At 42.7% G+C, this 20020-nt stretch overlaps 1 long non-coding RNA gene across 1 annotated transcript; it reads right to left on the bottom strand.

Moving 5' to 3' along the window:
* Positions 1–938: 938 nt before the first annotated feature.
* LOC134410103 (uncharacterized) lies at positions 939–8534 on the bottom strand. Its single transcript, XR_010026242.1, has 2 exons — positions 8452–8534; positions 939–2032 (listed from the first exon to the last, which is right to left on the bottom strand). It is a non-coding gene; the product is annotated as an uncharacterized LOC134410103 (long non-coding RNA).
* Between the last annotated feature and the right edge of the window lie 11486 nt (positions 8535–20020).

The raw sequence follows: 20020 nt of genomic DNA, 5'->3' as shown, positions 1-20020 counted from the left end.
TTTTCAAGCGCTTCAATTAGACCCAGCAACATCCTCACTTGTCTTGATCCATATCTGCTTTTAACGGACTCTACCTAAAAACAGAAGTGTTTTTATTTCCTATAAGGGTGGGAAGACCTCAGGTTTGCAAGATCTACTTTGGGTTTGTTTTCGTTACTAAAAACTCAAGATCCAACAGCTGAAGCCAGATGCAGAAGATATATACTTAGAATTAATATGAATTGTTTAAAATTGTGTATGTTTTAATCCCTGTTCTAAGACACCTTAAGTCTTTTTCTGAGAAGAGTGTCTAAGAAATGATAATGATAGATGCCTTTTAACAATTCGGAACCCGGATATCAGTATCAGAACCAAGATCACAATACTTTCATACAAAAATCCACTCCTGGTTTCCTTCTTCATTTCAGCAGCCTAATTTAGGTGGTGTGGTGTGTGTTAGAATAGGGATTTTTTTTCTCCCATCAAGCAATTTGAAGTCAGAAATCTGTGTCAATTTTATTTACGGGCTGAGCAATCCTATACACATTTACATAGGAGTAAGTCTCATGGGACATTTATTTATTTATTTAAGCTTTTTTATGCTGCCATTCAGCCAAAAAAGGCTCTCACGGTGGCTTACAAAAGTATTTCTTGACAGTCCCTGCCCACAGGTTTACAATCCAAAAGACATGACACAAAAGGAAAGAGGATTGGGAGGGAGGAGAGGGAAAGCAAATTCGGGCACTACAATCTTAGTTGCAAAGTTCAGCAGTTACAGTTGACAGTTGGCAGCAAGAGGGAGGGGGCTCTCAGCTGGAGCTGGACCCAGGCACGATGTATAGGATTGCACTATACATGTCTACTCAATAAAGATCCTTTATTGAAATTCACTGGTTTTCTCCAGTTTCTTCCCTCAATCAATGTAATTGAAAACACAGCATTCAGACAGAAGTCAACAGTTTTATAAATCATCTGTTTGCCAGTGGCAGGGCTGAGTCACAGTGGCAAAGTTTATTTAACGAGGTAGGTACAAGGAGTAAGCCATTCACTTCCCTTTATAATACCAGCATTCTTTAGAAACTGAAGACCACATTTTTCTAGAACAGCCTCTCCTAACCTGATACCCTCCAGATGTAGTCCAAAATCAATGACTGAGTTTTACCTGTTGCACACTGTAATAGAAACCAGTGCATTTTATTCTCCTCTAAGCGGCAACACTTCTAATTCCAAGCTAAAAAAAATGCAAGGAAACCTGAGTATTTGAAAGACTGGACTTTTAGCAAATAATGTTATACAATATAAAAACCCACAAAACTGGGCAGGATCCAAACTCCATTAAACTTATTGAAATCAATGGGACAAGCTAGTCATTAATTAATGGAAATCCAATTGACTTCAATGGGATCCAAGTTCCAACTAACTTCAGACGTAATCCTATGCATGGTTAGAAAGAAAGAAAAAAGCCCAGCATGCCCCAGACAGGCCTTTTTCTGTCTAAAATGTGCATAGGATTGCACTCATGGTCAGCCCATGGTATTTCAAATTCAACAGTCATTTGTAAAGCTCCTTCACAGAAGTATTTTAATAAGATTCACATAAATAAGACATGTTGAGATATTCTCAAGGCACTTCTAAGGACTTCTAGATTTTGGCTTCAAGGTGCCAAGATCTTAGTCCTGTGAATACTGCCACATTTAGCTTTAATCATTTGTGTATATTAACTGTTTCCAGGATTGATGCCCTGGCTATAACAATGGATAAGGTCTTTTAAAACATAAATCTTGTTATCTGGAAGTTATTTTTAATCTGAATATCTGAATATAAATCCTTTTATGTCATTTAAGATGTGGATAGTGCAGTTTCCAGCATAAATATAAAGCATACATATTTGACAGAGATGTTCCATTATGCAGTGCAGATTCCAGCGAGTTAGAGATTTTTCAGTAAAGAAAGCAGTCATTTCTATGGAATTTCCCCAGCATCAGTTGACTGAGATGATGTTCACATTTGCTTTCCACCATAAATCATAGTTAGCACCAGCCTTCAACAATTTCTGGAAAGAAAAACAAATAACTAAGAGTAACAACTTTTTTAAAAAAATACAGAAAGTTATTGCCCACCTAGAAAATCATCTTTATGGAATCAGCAAAATATGCTCCAAATGACCTTCAACGTACTTCAAATATGATTCAAGAAAGCAACATTCTCATAGATAACATTATTAGTATCTGCATTTTCTTAGAAATTATTACCCTTCTGCTTAACTTTTGTATTTCGTAACATATAATACTCATAATTAGTGAAGATATTCTTGAACGCCAAAGAGCCAGGCCATTTCTACACCTGCCTTTTTTCCAGGGATCATCCCAGGATCATCCCTGTGCATGCAAATGACACACACGGGATCCCGGGAGAAGGCAGGGATGATCCCTCTATTTTCCTGGGATAATCTTTAGGTGTAGAAAGGGCCCCAGTTTCCACATTGTATTGTAATTCCTGGGTTAAACATTACTGGGGAGAAGAGAAGCAACAAGCACACTGCCCTTTCTCCACTCACTGTTTTAACTTTCAATTAATGCAGGAACACCTTGTTTTGTGGTTGTGGATGTGTTGAACTGCAACTCCCCATCATCCCCATCCAGCATGGCCAATGTCCATACCTGCATTTGAAAGTTACTGATACTTGCTTTATCATCGAGATCAACCCTTCAGAAGTTTTGGACTGTAAGCCGCCGTGAGAGCCTTTTTTGGCTGAATGGCGGCATAAAAATCCTTAAATAAATAAAATAAATAAAACTCCCAGCATTCCTGGCCATGCTGGCTGGTGCTGAGAGGAGTTGCAGTCCAATACATCTGGAAGGTGACAAGTTGGGAAAGCTATGTACTGTATTTACTAAAAGCCAAGTAGTTGTAGGGTGTCCATATGGAAAGGAGGACAGGGCTCCTGTATCTTTTAACAGTTGTATTGAAAAGGGAATTTCAGCGGGTGTCATTTGTATATATGGAGAACCTGGTGAAATTTCCTCTTCATCACACCAGTTAAAGCTGCAGGTGCCCTACCCTCTTTTAAATCTGGTCACTCTAGTATAGTCCTGCAGCTTTAACTGTTGTGATGAAGAGAGGATTTCACTAGGTTCTCCATATATACAAATGACACCTGCTGAAATTCCCTTGTCTATACAACTGTTAAAAATACAGGAGCCCTGTCTTCCTTTTCATATGGTCACCCTAAGTAGTTGTGTTCTGCCTCCAACAAAAGTTTCCAAGTTATTTTCTCGTGAAGAGCAAGTAATTGATCCTAGATATTTCCAAGGAATGGATAACAGTAGCACAGTCCCTGCCCTCCAGATAAGGCTAGCAAAAAGCCATAACCAAGTTAATCCAGAGCAAGTTCAGTTCAAGAAATAACCCACAAACAGCAAACCTAACCCTTCAAGGAAAACTCAGTTCCATCCTAGAACAGGCAGACCTTCTCAACTGCATGCCCCATTGCTCTACTCCATTAACATTTCTCTTATCTAAATAAAATCTAGATTCAGTTTCAGTTTGCTAACCCCCATTCAGCCCCTAGCTGTAGGGACCGCCAGTATATTCAGTGCTACCACTGCTGCTTGAGTCAGGGGGTAACAGCATATTAATAGCACTACACTCCAGATCAGAACATCCAGTGGTTTCAAGATTATAGGGGAAACTGCACTTAAAACTACTGCCCAAAGAGTTACAAGTATTAAGATTTGACACAGAGAGATAAATTTACTGGAATTCCTGGCGTGCAGGGGATGGCAGAATAAGCATTCATTTTAGCATTGTTAAGTAGAAGTGACAAAAGCATTTCCTTTCCTTTTAGGATTGGCAATTTGTACCTGAGAGGGAAACCTCTTTACTTCACTTAAAATAAAGATTAAAATGAAAGAGAAATTCATTTCATGTTCATAGTGGACTTTGAATTATTAGTTATCTTAAAGATAGGAAAGCAATCTCAATGAATTATACATTGCTCCACCAAGTACTATAATCACGTGGTCAAAGTAAGCAGATGTAATCAGAGATGAAGGTCAGGTACTAGAATAAGGCTTAGCAGTAGTATTAGGAGTATCACTTTAATCTATAAGCTTTAACATATCAAAACATAGGTTTTGCCTTTCATATTGCAGCCTTTTGGGTGACTGGATGAAAAGGAGTTTGGCAGCACCATTTTTAAGTCTGCTTTGGGCAGAGCTGAGTCCTTCAACCTTCGACTTCCCTTTGGATTCTTGCCCCACGTTTGCTGCTACTTTTACTACCCCCACCCCCAAATCAGTACTGTATACAGTACTGATCTTCATACATTACAGTGAAAGAAGTTCATACATAGAGCATGGAGTGGTGTCCCCACTGTCTGCACACAGACATCTGAAGAAGAACCCTTACATGTAAGCAGCAGCAGCTTACACATAGGGACTCAGTGCTATCAAGACATCAAATCTGGTCTAGGTTGACAATATAGAGTAGTGCTGTCTGTAGGTAGACCTGTTTGCATGGCCTTGGCAAAGAATGCTGGATTAGCCAAACCATGGTTTGCTTCTACAAAGCAATCCTTACACTCTCAGGCACACTCAACATAGATTAGATGTTACTTCAGAGATCCCAACTCTGCACTCTCGCTTTGTAAATCTCTAGGTCCCAAGTACACAAGACCAAGCTTTTTGGGGGTGGGGGTGATACCGTGATTGTAGAAAAACCTCCCATGTAAAGCTGTGCCCGGATCCTTCTCTGTTAATCTTCAGGGGGTGGCTGAAGATGTTTTTATTTCAGTGTTTAATTTTAGCCTTTGAATTGTGTTCTGTTTTCAAACTCGGCTGCCGATTTAATAACTGCCTGCCTTTATTGTGGTTTTATTATGGGTTTGCATTGTTTTATGTTTAATTTGCTGTTTTTTTATTTAGAGAGAGAGAGAAATGTTAGCTACTTTGTATATCTATGACCAAAAAGCAACAAAATACATTAAAATAAATAAAGACTGATGGCCAGCAGAGCTCCTAGTATGAATCAAGTAAAACTTTTAAGAGTCTGAAGTCGGCCTCCCTCCCTGCTCAAGTTACCCTGAGATCCTAGAGACAGAAATTACTATTCAAATGTGCATCTAGACACATTTTGTAGTGCGTCTATGTTTTGAGGGATGGAGGTAGAAAGCGCATTGAGAACATTTTTGTCTGGTTGAGCATCTGAGTTTAATACAGAGCTACTGTGTCTTTCCTTGTTCCTATCTTTCTCTGTCCCGTCAGACCCATCCATTTCATTATCCCTTTTTCTTGTCCCCCACACCCCTCCTTTCAGTTAAAAAAGATAGGGATGAGATCTCTGGTACAATCTAGTTGATTGCCTTTTTTTTTTTTTACACCAATGTATTTTAAAATAATTTTATTTGAATAATCTGAAAACTGATGTCGAAGAGCAACACAGAGACTAGAACTAGGGAGACCTAAGTTTGAATTCCCAGTCAGCCATCAAGTGAGGCAGGTGGCTACCAGGAGGAGGGCCTTCTCTGCTGTGGCACCCCGGCTGTGGAATGAGCTCCCTAAGGAGGTTCGCCTGGCACCTACACTATATTCTTTCAGACGCCAGGTGAAGACCTTTTAATTCTCTCAGCATTTTAACTGTCTATGAATTTAATTTTAAATTGGCTGTTTTAAATTTGTATTTTAGAAAAGAGCACCTTTTATCAGCTTAGGTTGATATACCAACTGCACCCTTATCTGGACAGTGATAGCCTAGCTACAGTTATCCATGCTCTGATAACCTCTCGTTTGGATTACTGCAATGCGTTATACGTGGGGCTGCCTTTGAAAACGGTCCGGAAGCTTCAGCTGGTACAAAACAGGGCAGCCCGTTTACTAACAGGGACTGGCTGGCGAGATCACATTACGCCAGTCCTTTTACAACTTCATTGGCTGCCAGTCCAGGTCCAGGCCCGATTCAAAGTGCTGGTACTAACATACAAAGCCCTAAACGGTTTGGGGCCAGGTTATTTGAAGGAACGCCTCCTCCCATATGTACCTACCCGGTCCTTAAGATCATCTACAGGGGCCCTTCTCCGGGAGCCCCTGCCAAAGGAAGTGAGGCAGGTGGCTACTAGGAGGAGGGCTTTCTCCGCTGTGGCACTCCGGTTGTGAATGAGCTCCCCAGAGAGGTCCGCCTGGCGCCTACACTGTACTCCTTTCGTCGCCAGCTGAAGACCTTTTTATTCACTCAGTATTTTAACACTTAATTTTAACTCAAATTTAAATTATACTGTTTTAACTCTGTATTTTAACCTTATATCAATTGTGCTGCGTGGTTTTATCCTGGTTGTGCTTTTTATATTGTATTTTGTATTTGTATTTTTAACTTGTTGGTTGTTTTATGATGGTTTTAATTTTTGTGAACCGCCCAGAGAGCTTCAGCTATTGGGCGGTATAAAAATGTAATAAATAAATAAATAAATTTTAAATTTGTATTTCTGCACTGCTGCTGATTTTATCCTGGTTGTGCTTTTATATTATATTTTATATCACGTTTTTATACTGTTTGTTTTATACTTTGGACGATTTTAATTTTTGTGAACCACCCAGGGAGCTTCAGCTATTGGGCGGTATAAAAATGCAATAAATAAGTAAATAAAATAATAAATAAGTGCCTTTGGGCTAGTCACACTACACCGGGCTGTGTTGGCACGTTTATTAGTTTTATGCTGTTTTTACTGCTATTTTATTTTTATTAAAAATTATATTGTTTTAAACTGTAAAACACTTAGAATTTTTTTTTACAAGGCCTTGAAGACTTACTTGTTTACTCTGGCCATCCCCTGATTATATTTTATTAAGACTGTTCTGGTCTGCAGCTAAAATTGTTTTGTAGATTTTGTCTTATACTGGCGTTGGTAGATTTTTTGGAATGCTTGAAGTTTTTACTACCACAGCAGTTTGTGTTATACAGATTTTATTGCTGTATGATGCCTTGGGATGTCTGCTCTAAGGTGGCCTAGAAATACGTTTTTTTTTTAAAAAAAAAATACATTTATTCAGGGCGCAATCCTATGCATGTTTAAACAGAAAGAAGTTCTATAATTCCCATCATTCCCCAGCTGTGCTTTAAACATATTCATTAATCTGCATCACAGGGTTGTTGCCCAGCAGGCCCAAAGTGTGTGGGATCTCCTGTGTTGGCTTTTCCTCTGCCAAGAGCCCTTATTTGAAATTTGAGAGCCAGTGTAGCGTAGCAAGACTTTGACCCTGTTCAGATGACACACGAAGCCACAGTGGTTAAGCATTTTGAGCTAAACATTATGGCTTAGCATGTCATGTGAACCATTCCTAACCATGGTTGCTACATAACCATGTTTTAAACACGCTCTCTAACTGAGCATTGAACATAAAGCCTGTTTCTCTGCTTCCCTAGAGGGCAAGGCTGGAGCCAGTAGGTAGAAATTGCAGAGAAGCAGATTGAGGGTAAACATTAGAAGGAACTTCCTAACAATGAGCCTGTTCAGACGACACACTAAGCCACCATGGTTAAGCATTTCGAGCTAAACATTATGGCTTAGTGTGTCACTTGAACCATGACTTAGTATGTTGTGTGAACCATTCCTAACCAAGGTGGCTACATCACCACGGTTTAAACAAGCTCCCTAACCATTTGCTACAAAAGGGTTAGCGGCCTAACCATGGCTTAGCATGTGGTCTGAACCAGGCCCTCTGTGTCACCAACCTTCATGCGGAGACCAAGGGTCACATCCAGTGTTAGCCCAGGGCCGGATCTACACTACTGCTTCAAAGTGCTTTAAAGCACTGCACAACAGTTTTGAAAATGGTATATGGCAGTGGTTCTCAACCTGTGGGTCGGGACTCCTTTGGGGGTCGAATGACCCTTTCACAGGGGTCGCCTAAGACCATCGGAAAACACATATTTCCGATGGTCATAGGAAACTTTATTGACTGAACTATGTCATGTATCATCTTTTGTATTATTAAAGCTATTGTTATGTATTATTTTCATTAGCAAACCATCCCATGACAATGGATCGTGTAGAGAAGAACGAAAATAATTTTATGGTTGGGGGTCACCACAACATGAGGAACTGTATTAAAGGGTCGCTGCATTAGGAAGGTTGAGAACCACTGGTATATGGGCTGAGGGTTTGAATGGAATTGTTTTATATGTTATTGTAAAGCGCCTCGATGCCAGAAATGGTGAGGCGGCGCTATAAAAATGCTTTAAATACATAAAAATAAATAAATAAGTATATGGAGTGTGGCCTGGGCCCCAACAGTTGTCAAAACTGTTATAAAGCGCCTTAAAGCAGTCGTGCAGATCCTGCTTAGAGTAGACCCATTGAAAATTTGTGGGACTACTCTGAGTAGGGCTAACACTGAATACGACCCTGGGCTTCTCACCACGAAGCTCTCATGAGGTGAGCCTGTCCGCACACGCTTTCTCAGCCGTTATAAAGCCTACCTCACAAGGCTGTTGTGAAAACAAGAGAAGAGGGAACAGTAGTAAGAAAAATGAGTATTTCTGAAGGCCAGCGCGTGAAGGAGGCTTTCCTCCAGCACCCACCTCCCACCCTCTCCTGCTGCGGGTGCGGCGCCGTTTTCCTTCCTTCCTTCCTTCTTTTCGCGGCCCCTCAGGCGGCCTCCAGCTCCAGCGCGTCCGAGGTCGTGGCCGTGGCCGTGGCGGTGGGCGAGCGGGAGAAGAAGCCGCGGGGCCGGGCGGGGGCGGAGACGGAGGCGGAGGCGCGCGGGAAGGAGGTGAACGTGCCCGAGAAGCGGCGGCTGAGGGAGCGGATGAGGCGGGCCAGGCCTCGGCCTGCCGCCTTGGGCCTCGGGGAGAGCCCGACGTCGTCTTGCAGCTCGGCCGGCGGCACCTCCAGGTTGCCCACGTACCAGAAGACCCACCACAGCAGGCTGAAGAAGATGCTCACGCCGCCGCCGTAGATGAGCAAGTCCGAGAAGGAGGCGTCGGCGAAGACGCCCACCAGCAAGATGGCCAGGCCCACGGTGTCGAAGAACAGCGCCAGGTAGAAGGCCACCCGGCAGCGGCCCAGCGCGCTGGCAGGCGGGCTTTCCATGGAGGGCGGCGGGGGAAGCCGGCGCCGGGCCCGTACCTGAGGCGAGCGGGACACGCCCCTCGCACACCTGAGGCGACGCCACGCCCCCTGCGGCTGCTGGGCCAGGCGGCAGGTGAAGCCCGCCTTAACTGAGGGAGGGAGAGACGCCTCCTCAGTCCCACCACCACCAGGTGATGATACCTGCGTCTCAGGAGGAGGATGTGGTATCACCTGTACCTAGGCTGACCCTATGAAAAGGAGGACAGGGCTCCTGTATCTTTAACAGTTGCATAGAAAAGGGAATTTCAGCAGATGTCATTTGTATATATGGAGAACCTGGTGAAATTCCCTCTTCATCACAACAGTTAAAGTGCAGGAGCTATACTAGAGTGACCAGACTTAAAAGAGGGCAGCTTTAAAAGAGGGCACCACCACCACCACCAGGTGATGATACCTGTGCCTCAGGAGGAGGATGTGGTATCACCTGTACCTAGGCTGACCCTATGAAAAGGAGGACAAGGCTCCTGTATCTTATTATTATTTTTATTATTATTATTTATTTATATAGCACCATCAATGTACATGGTGCTGTACAGAGTAAAACAGTCAATAGCAAGACCCTGCCGCATAGGCTTACATTCTAATAAAATCATAATAAAACAACAAGGAGGGGAAGAGAAAGCAAACAGGGTAGGGTAAAACTAACAGTATAAAGTCAGAGCAAAATCAAGTTTTAAAAGCTTTCGGAAAAAGAAAAGTTTTTAGCTGAGCTTTAAAAGCTGCGATTGAACTTGTAGTTCTCAAATGTTCTGGAAGAGCGTTCCAGGCGTAAGGGGCAGCGGAAGAAAATGGATGAAGCCGAGCAAGGGAAGGAGAGACCCTTGGGCAGGTGAAAAACATGGCATCAGAGCAATAGTGTGAGATGAGAGAGGAGAGATAGGAATCTTTAACAGTTGCATAGAAAAGGAAATTTCAGCAGATGTCATTTGTATATATGGGGAACCTGGTGAAATTTCCTCTTCATCACAACAGTGAAAGCTGCAGGAGCTATACTAGAGTCACCAGATTTAAAAGAGGGCAGCTTTAACTGTTGTGATGAAGAGGGAATTTCACCAGGTGCTGCATGCATACAAATGACACCTGCTGAAATTTCCTTTTCAGTACAACTGTTAAAAATACAAGAGCCCTGTCCTCCTTTTCATTTGGTCACCCTACTGTAGGGATGCCTTTCCGCCAGGTGCCACTTCCCCTCTAGTTATTTCTACTCTGAGGAGTAAATCATCCCACCTACTGCTAGTTCAAGGGGGAAACACAACTGTTGCAATACATACTACTAATAGTACTACCACTCACTATGGGCAACTTCTGGCCTACCAGATGTTTGGGCCTACAACTCCTCGCACTATTTGGCTATCCTGGCCGAGGAGATGCCAGCATCAGGTTTTACTACCACTAGTATTTATACGACGTCTTATTTCTCTCTCTTCACCCTCCCGCAAAGGAACTTAGGGTACTGTTTCTTCTATCGCCAGTACTACATTTTTTAAAATGGCATTTTAAAGTGTTTTTATTGTTTTACTTTATTTCAAATTGTTCTTGTAAGCCACCTTCAGTCCCAGTTTTGGGACTGGGTAAAAGTCAGATCCATGAAATCAAAACAGATCCTCATGATTTCATGGGATTTTTAAATGTGACACACACACTCAAAATAAAATCACAGAACACATCTGCCTCCACTGAAACATTTCTGTGAGGCTTCACGACATGGTCACAAAAGTGTGCAAGCTTTTGTGCTCTCAGATCTCTTCATCAGGCAAGATGTTACAAAAGGCAGGCTGGTACCAACTTGCTTTTTATAACATCTTTCCTGATGAAGCGAACTGGAGATTTATTGCAGCAGTTAAAGTAACATGCTGAAATCGAGCAGGGGAAACTTTCCTGTGTCATTGGTATGCAGGGAAACACCTTGTCTGGTGAACTTTGTTTTTAAAGGCATAGGAGATGCCAGAGAAAAGTTTCTTGGTAGCCATACAGAAGGCCTCCTCCTTCTCTGCTTTTTTATTATCAGAGTTGGTGAAATGGGGTAGAGATGATCACAAAAGTAAAGGGATCACCAGAGCACTTCAGAAGTGGGGGAGGATATCTAAAATACTCCCTCCACCTTCGCTATAAGCAATGCATGGTTGCTCTTAAAATATCTCTTCCTTCTGGAAATAGCAATGGCAGTTTAAATCTGTTACAGGTGCCAATGTTGTCAGAAACAAAAAAGAATGGCAATATTTATTTATTTATTTATTTAAAACGTTTATATCCCGACCTATATCAATAAGATCTCAGGGCGGCGTACAGATAAAAGCATACAGTATAAAACAGTAAATATACACAGCTGAAAACAAATTAAACTATAAACCAAGTTAAAATGATATATAATTTAAAAGCAGTAAAACTATTTAAAAGATAGTGATGTTGTTCCATTCTGAAAAGCTAAACACAAGTAGCTTAATACCTTTATGAGATTCAACTAAAACTTCTCAAAGTAGTGATCAAATTTTCTGGCTCACCAGAACTTTTTTCCAAGTTGTTTTTTTTTAAGCACAAAAAGCAAGGGGAGAAAAATAAATGTTGGGTATGAGGAAACAACCCACCACCCGGTCTGAAGTCTGGAATAGTTTTCATACTTACTCTCTAGTAAGTCCCACTGAACTTAAAGGGATTTACATCAGAGAAATCATGAACAGAATTGCATTGTAAGTATAATTTGAAAACGGTCCGGAAACTTCAACTGGTACAAAACAGGGCAGCACGGTTACTAACAGGGACTGACCAACAAGACCACATCACGCCAGTCCTTTTCCAGCTTCATTGGCTGCCAGTCCAGGTCCGGGCCCGATTCAAAGTGCTGGTATTAATATTTAAAGCCCTAAACAGCTTGGGGCCAGGCTACCTGAAGGAACGCCTCCTCCCATATGTACCTGCCCGGACCCTAAGGTCATCCTCAGGGGTCCTTCTCCGTGAGCCCCTGCCAAAGGAAATGAGGCAGGTGGCTACCAGGAGGAGGGCCTTCTCTGCTGTGGCACCCCGGCTGTGAAATGAGCTCCCTAAGGAGGTTCACTTGGCACCTGCATTATATTCTTTTAGACGCCAGGTTATGACTTTTTTATTCTCCCAGTATTTCAACAGTCTATAAATTAATTTTAACTTTGATGTTTTAAATTTGTGTTTTAAATTTGTATCTTAAATTTGTATTTTTGCATTGCTGCTGTTTTTATCCTGGTTGTGCTTTTATATTGTATTTTTTATTATGGTTTTATACTGCTGTTTTGTTTTGAATTGTCTTAATTTTGTAAACCGTCCAGAGAGCTTCGGCTATTGGGCGGTATAGAAATGCAATGAATAAATAAATAAATAATTGCACCAATTGTCTTCTTTGAGTTTTCGTGACTGCATTAGGGCCGAAACAACAAAAGCAAGTTCAGAATCTAAACACACTATTACACAAAGGGAGAAGAAGGCAATATTTAATTTTGGAACATGTAGCATCTAAGTTATACAATTGCATATATAACAGGGAGTGGGGACACTTCCAAATAGGGTAACAGTTAAATTAAAGATCACCTAGACGTTGGAGTCTGAAGTGCTTTTTGCTAAAAGTCCATCATATCTTATAGCCTGCTTAGCAATGGATAGCCACACCATTCCAGTGACAAAGAACATAACTCCAATAGAAAGACAAACAGGTCCGGGAGCAGGTGGAACATCTTCAGTTTGTGCAAAGTACAAGGCAGACAGGCTGATTCCGCTAAGAAACAGGATGGCTCCAATGACAATGAGTGTAACAGGCTTATTGTAATAGACCCATTTACTCCGTTCTCTGATGAGAATGGCCTCGTTTCCTGTGCGGGGAGAAGAGTTTGAAGCATCCACAAGAGACACTTCTTGGATGGGGATTGGATTTATCACAGACATGCCACAATTCAGGATGTTTTCGAAAGGAAAGAGCACCTAGAAAGAAGACACATGAGTAATTTGACGTAATCAGCGAGAACATCATGAGCGCTAACTGAATAACGTGAGTGGGGCCACGTGCCCCACCAGCTCAGTTCCCCAAGAACATTGGAAGCTGCCTTATAGTGAGTCAGACCCTTGGTCCATCTAGTCCAATATTGTCAGCACTGACTGGCAGCAGTTTTCCAGGGTTTCAGGCACAAGTTTTACCTGCCTTACCTGGAGATCCAATCTGGGACGTTGTGCATACAAAGCATATGCTCTACCACTGAGCTACGACCCCACTTACTTCCTAGTAAGTGTGCTTAGGATTGCAGTAACTTTACTACACGATAGTAGCAGTTTAAGTTGTTAGGACAAGAGATGGGAAAAATCATTCCCCCCACCCCATCCCCTTACCAAATCCAAGAAAAATTAGAATAAAAATACCAGCCTTAATCACTTCTTGACAAGCAGCTAGACATTGTAATAAGCCATGCTGAGTCTGGTTTTACAAGTACTGAAAGGTAAAGAAATGATTTTTTCTGCCCTCTAAAATTAATAATTGCTATCTGCAATCTAATCAGTAGGATATATTGTCAGGGGGGAAAACGTATTCATTTGAATGCTTGCTTTAGTATTCAATACTGTGTGTACATAGAAAGGCTAGAATACATAACAATATCTCTGTAACTTATGAACAGATGTGCAAATACACCCATAGAAATGTTACAGAATACTCTGGGCCTTAGTATTTGTATCTCTTTGACAGTTTAAGAACTGCTTTCAACATCTTCTCAGAGTGCCAATAATGAGGAGTTCAGTACTAAGACTGAAAAGCACACAAACACACGCCCATAATCAGAAGAAATAATCTAAAGGTGATTTAAAACAAACAACAACAATGACGGAAAGAGTTCGTTCTAGTATGAAAATAAATCCAAAGCAAAACAAAAACTCTAGGTCAATTCCCATTATCAGTTTAAATAATAAGCTTTCCTCCTTTGGTAGGGATAGAGTCCATGTGATAGGAAAGTTCTGCAGCAGGCAGTGTGAAATGGGTGTTACACATTCAAAGAGGGTGAAAAAAATAAATGTTTCACCCTCTTCAACTTCTTAAGATTTTGAACTTTAAAGAACTGAATGATGTATATTTATTTATTTATTTATTACATTTTTATACCGCCCAATAGCCGAAGCTCTCTGGGCAGTTCACAAAAAAATAGGACCAAGGATGTGTCTAGACACGTTGAAAGGACTTCATTTCAGCTAGGATCGGGCAGACGTGTGCATGTTTACTTGAAAGCAAATGCTGCATTTACTCCCGTGAATACATGCCAACCATAATTTGTTTTTAAAAGCATGAGCTGCTGCAGGATCAGGTGCAAATGGTGCTGCCATCAAAGCAGGAAGCACAGTGCAGCTGATTGGCACCAGCAACAATTCCAGAACAGACACATCCCAGCCCTGTTGCATCTGGACGTTTCTCCAAATTTAGCACAACGAAGCGGCTCTCCATTCTAGCATCTGCCCTAACCCCTTGCAGGGTCGACATCAAGGGAGTTACAACCAGTGCCTGCCCAAAATTATCCACAAGCTACCCCCACCACCGCGTTGCTTGGGCATGTACTTTTAGCAGGTCTGACTCCATTAAAAGGTCTTCCAAGTGTCTAACTTACATGTAGAAGGGTTAGTATAATATTTAAAAATAACACAGAGTGGTAAGCGGCAGTTACTGCAGCCAAAACTCTCCCCATGGCCTGAGTTCGATCCCAGCGGAAGCTGGTTCTCAGGCAGTCGACTCAGCCTTCTATCCTTCCGAGGTCGGTAAAATGAGTATCCAGCTAGCTGGGGGAAAGGTAACTGCAACTGGGGAAGGCAATGGCGAACCACCCCACTACAAAAGTCTGCCAAGACAACGTCAGTGAAAGCAGGCGTCCCTCTAGGAGTCAGCAATGAGTCAAGTGCTTGCACGAGAGGTTCCTTTCCTTTTTCCTATGAGCTGATACTCTTCCCCAGGGCTGGTGTGAGGGTAGGCATGGTTGGGCACCTATTGAGGGTCCACACCCCAGCAGGGGCCCAGTGACCAGCCCTCCAGAATTGCTCCTCTTCATTATTGCAACCTGCTGCTTCAACCGCCTCTCGCTCCAGCCCAGGCAACGGAGCAGGAGGAGATTCCACCACAGTCTACTTGCTCCTCGGCTCTCTGCCTGTCCAGCAAGCAAGTGGTAGAAATGATGAGGAAGAGGAGGCGGAATTAGAGCAGCGATGGCAGTGAGTAGGTAGACTCCGTTGGATGGCTTACACAGGAGTCTCCATCGCAAACCATTCAGGTACCTTTCTCAAAACCCTGTCGTGAATGTCTTAATTGCAACAGGCAATTAAGCTGGTTTCTGATGCTGCAGTAGTATGCACATCTACACAAGAGTAAGCCTGATTTAAATTAGTGGGATTTACTTCTGAGTAAACAGAGACAGGATTAGGCTGCAGGACAGCCAATCCAGAAGTGAAAACTAAAAAGATTGTCCTTTTAGGAAGTTTGGTAAGTCACAAAGAAATACAAATAAGCACTACATTAAGTTTTTCAAGACATGTTATATAACATTTCATTTTTTAAAAAAAAGTCACTCTTGATTAAGCTGTAGTAAAATAAATATTGAAAGGGGAAAGAAATATACTTTTATTGAGAAACAGAAAATGGGAGGTGCAATTTCATTTTTAAAACTATTAAGGTAGTTAATAGTTTTAAAACTATTTTAAAACTATTAACATTAATATTAAAACTATTAACTAATATTAGCAAGATTTAAAATAAATATAGCGCAAGACTGTTAACAAAAAGACTAGGGTGTAAATCCTACCACGTTCAATGGCCCTTACTCTCAAATAAGTGTGCTTGCAATTGCAGCCTCAAATAAAGAGCACATAAATTTCAGTGGCAAAGACGTACCGGATATTTACAATTTCTTCAGAGAGCTGTTCTTTCTCCAGAAGGAGCCAGTTTGGTAGAATTGCAGTGAAAATGGCAATTTATATCCAATCATTTCCCTCTCAAAGTTCAACACCTTTAGGATGGTTTGCCTTCCATCCTGGTCTGTGGGAGTCTGCAGAAAATCCCCTTTGCTTTAGCAGAGATATATATATGAATGACATGGGCTGGTTTGCTGTTAAACGCCTAGGATTGGATACTTTGTTTAAATAGATTCTGCACACGCACTAAAATTCAGTAATCTGAGCTGGCTACAGACTGCGAAAGAAATTTCAGGAAGGGGAGGCAGGAAATACATCATACCGTCCAACATTTTGCAACTAAAAAGAGGGGACCCCCTTTCTAGTTCCCCCACAAGTCTTCTTGCAAGTGCCCAACACCTCTACTATTACAGATTGTTGAACGTGGGACTCCATCTCATTAATTTCTCTGCATCAACTTGCCCTCCAGTGACTTAAAATACCAAGAGGATGATTGTTCATTTGGGGGGGGGGGGCACGACGATGACGACATAATTGTCCTAAAATAGGTTATCAACTGTTTATTTATTTGTTTTTATTTATTACATTTATATCCTGCCTTTTTTCCTGCAAGGAACCCATAATCCTCTTCTGCTCCATGTTATCCTCACAACAACAACCCTGTGAGGTAGGCTGGGAGTCTGTGAGTGGCCCAAAGTCACCCAGTGGGTTTCCATGGCCGAGTGGGGACTAGAACCCGGATCTCCTGACTCCCAGTCCAACACCTTAGCCACTACACCACACTGGTTTATACTAAGTACCTCAGAAACAGCAAGCGTGTGCACTGCATTTTACCTTAGCATATGTGTGACACACACACACACACTTATATGGATGGGCAATGGAAAAAAGATGGCTCTATTGCCCACACAGAGACTTGACTTCTAGAGCAGGGGTGATGAAGCTCTTTCAACCAGAGGGCCGAATTCCGTTTCACAGGAGCTCTCGGGGGCCGCATTTGAGTGGGGTGCGGCCGAAAGCAAAATGGGTGGAGTCATTTTCACATATCATATTTCATACCAGTCAGTGGTAGGGTGACCATATGGAAAGGAGGACCGGGCTCTTGTATCTTTAACAGTTGTATAGACAAGGGAATTTCAGCAGGTGTTATTTGCATGCATGCTGCACCTGGTGAAATTCCCTCTTCATCACAACAGTTAAAGCTGCAGGAGCCCTGCCCAGTTTTATATCTTGTCACTCTACTATAGCTCCTGCAGCTTTAACTGTTGTGATGAAGAATTCCACCAGGTGCTGCATGCGTACAAAGGACCCCTGCTGGAATTCCCCTTTCAATACAACTGTTAAGATACAAGAGCCCAGTCCTCTTTTCCATAAGGTCACCCTAGTCAGTGGTCAAGGGAAGGGGGCATGCTTGTATGCTTTGAGTGCATTGGTAGAAAGGCGGTGTGCAAATGTAGTAAATGAATACAAGAATCGTCCAGGGGTTGGATCCAGGATCTACCCTCTGTGAGAGCAAGGGTCCTGCTCATGAAGGTCCTTCCACCCAAATTTTGGGGAATCCCCCTGCCCCCCATCCATACCACAGCTTGCCCCATTTAGCAAGATCTCCTGGCTCTGTGTATCATTTTCAGGGGTCTGGAGAGGCTGCCGTGGGAAGGAAAGGTTGAGGAAGTCAATTTCCATCAGTCCACTTCCATCCAGGGTAAATCTGGATCCAATTCCAGAAATGTGGAGGACTAGAACCTTACTGAAAGTCTCAAGACTTCCACGGAGTTTTGCATGCTCAAAATCTACAGTGCAGCCATGCTCGGATTATAATGTTCAGTTCCGGTTGCCCCATTTCAGGTAGGATACCATCGAGCTGAATAGAAATGCAGAAATGATCTAACAAAATGCTTCGCTGTATATCTACCAAGACATGTTTTTTTTTGCTTATCTACAGCTCTGTTATTATTATCTCTTGGAGCAGTGAAGAGTAAGCAGGTTATAGCAGTTGTTCCTTGTAATAACTAATCTGGATTCTATTTTAAAAGAGCTTAATAGATGATAAATGTTCTGCACTAGACATGGGTTTATTTTACTTGTCGTGTTCCCCGAAAAGTGAGCTATTAATAATAGCTGAATGCAGATGGGGGGAAAGTCAATTTAGCCAACACAAACAGGTAAGAATGTTTGCACTGCTTCCAAAATGACTTAAATGGTTCTGATGCAGATATTGCAACAGATTTTCTTGGATGACCCTGATTTGAAGAGTTTACACCTGACCTCGACTTCGTAAAATACGTCGGAGCTGGCCTACACAGAGCTCTTAAATACGTATCTGAGTGTTTTTGTAAAAACCTTGCCAAATGCATTCAGAGAAGGAAACTGCGAGGCCGATTTCGACCAATTCTACAATATGCAATGCTAGAACTTATATGTACAGTTTCAAACAACCTTTGCAACACTTTTGTAAACAACACAGGTTTTCTTGGGGAGAGTTTCGGGTGTGTGTGTGTGGAAACTACTAGGCTTGCTTATTTTTGCTCTACCTGAACATTACAGTAGCCCAGAAATGGATGGGAGCAGGATGAGAGGGTTGAACGGTGAACCAAGGGAGCTATAGAAACATTGTTGGGAGAGAGAAAGAGAGACAGGGGAGAGGCAGAAAAGTTCACGTAGCAGAGACCAAAGCAAGTGCTGTTTCCCTGGGAATAGGTAGAGAGGGATCCCCAAACTATTGAGCCTGTGGACACATTTGGGAATTTAAGAAACTGCAGACAGCACCATTTCAAAATGGCTCTCATGGGGCTAGTCACATCATGGCTGTCGCGGGGGCCTGGCTAGTCAGAAGTGAGCTAAAGAGAAATACAGAGGGTTCGGACGACACTTTAGGCACGGAGGGAATAGACAACGCACAGTGTCTTATTTCAGAGGTACTCCCCACCCGACATATTGCCCCTACCCGTCGCACGGCTGAATGTCCCCACATCCTTCTGGGCGGCTGGTGCACAACAGAGCCAGCCACATGACATGTTAATCAACGGATCTCCGGGATAAGCAACGGAACAGCCCGTTGACTTCCCCTGTGGTTTAATTCCGGAAAACAAGTACTGTGTTGTGTGCTGTCCCCCAGGCACAGTAATCAACATAATGGACGACTCCCTCTTTACCTCTGCTGCCCTCCATTGATTACAGTGTTGTCCGAACTGAGCCATAGAGGTTGGGAGGGAAGAGGAAATGGCACCGTAGAGGGGAAGAAGGGTGAGAAAAAATGAGGCTAGGAGGGGGTATAAACAGTGAGGCAAAGCGGTGGGGGAGAGAAAAAACTAGGCTAGTGGTGGGGGAGAGAAATAGCAAGGAAAGGGTTTGGGTGGAGAGAAATAGCAAGGCTGGGTGTAATTGCTAGGAGGTTGTATTTTCCTGTCCAGGCATTTCCTATGTATTCATTGCTATAGATATATACAAATCCATGCATGTATATTAAAAAAGGGGGAAAGGTTTATTTTTAAACCTTTATTTTTAAGTTATGGGTGCCTGCAGGAGCCGTGTTAGAGTCCCCCCTTTGGGGGTGCCATTAAAGGGCAATGGGGCACCAAGTTGGAGACCCCTGTAGTGCTAGATTGATTTGTTGAGAGGGGAAGGAAGTACAGGTATACTATGTGATGAGTTTGCGTTCCTTAGAGCGGATTACCCCAACCTGACGCCCTCCAGATGTGCTGGACGGCATCTCCCATCATCCACACCCAGCATGGCCAATGGATGATGGGAGTTGCGGTCCAACGCATCCGGATGACACCAAGTTGGGACCAGGATACCTGAGAGAGCACCTTCTCCCCTACCAACCTGCCCGGTCCCTGAGGTCATCCGAGGGCCTGCTCCTGGTGGTCCCACATAGATCCATCCTCCGATTGGAGTCCACCAGGGGAAGAGCCTTCAGTGTGGTGGCCCCCCTCCTATGGAATTCCCTGCCTCTGGAGGTCAGGCAGGCACCAACTTTGTACTCCTTTTGGTGCCTCCTGAAAACATCATTATTCCAAGAAG

The sequence above is a fragment of the Elgaria multicarinata genome, chromosome 17 (genome assembly GCF_023053635.1).
Source record: "Elgaria multicarinata webbii isolate HBS135686 ecotype San Diego chromosome 17, rElgMul1.1.pri, whole genome shotgun sequence".
Lineage (NCBI taxonomy): Eukaryota > Metazoa > Chordata > Lepidosauria > Squamata > Anguidae > Elgaria > Elgaria multicarinata.
Note: the sequence above shows the minus strand (reverse complement) of the source record. Positions and strands in the feature narration are given on the sequence as shown.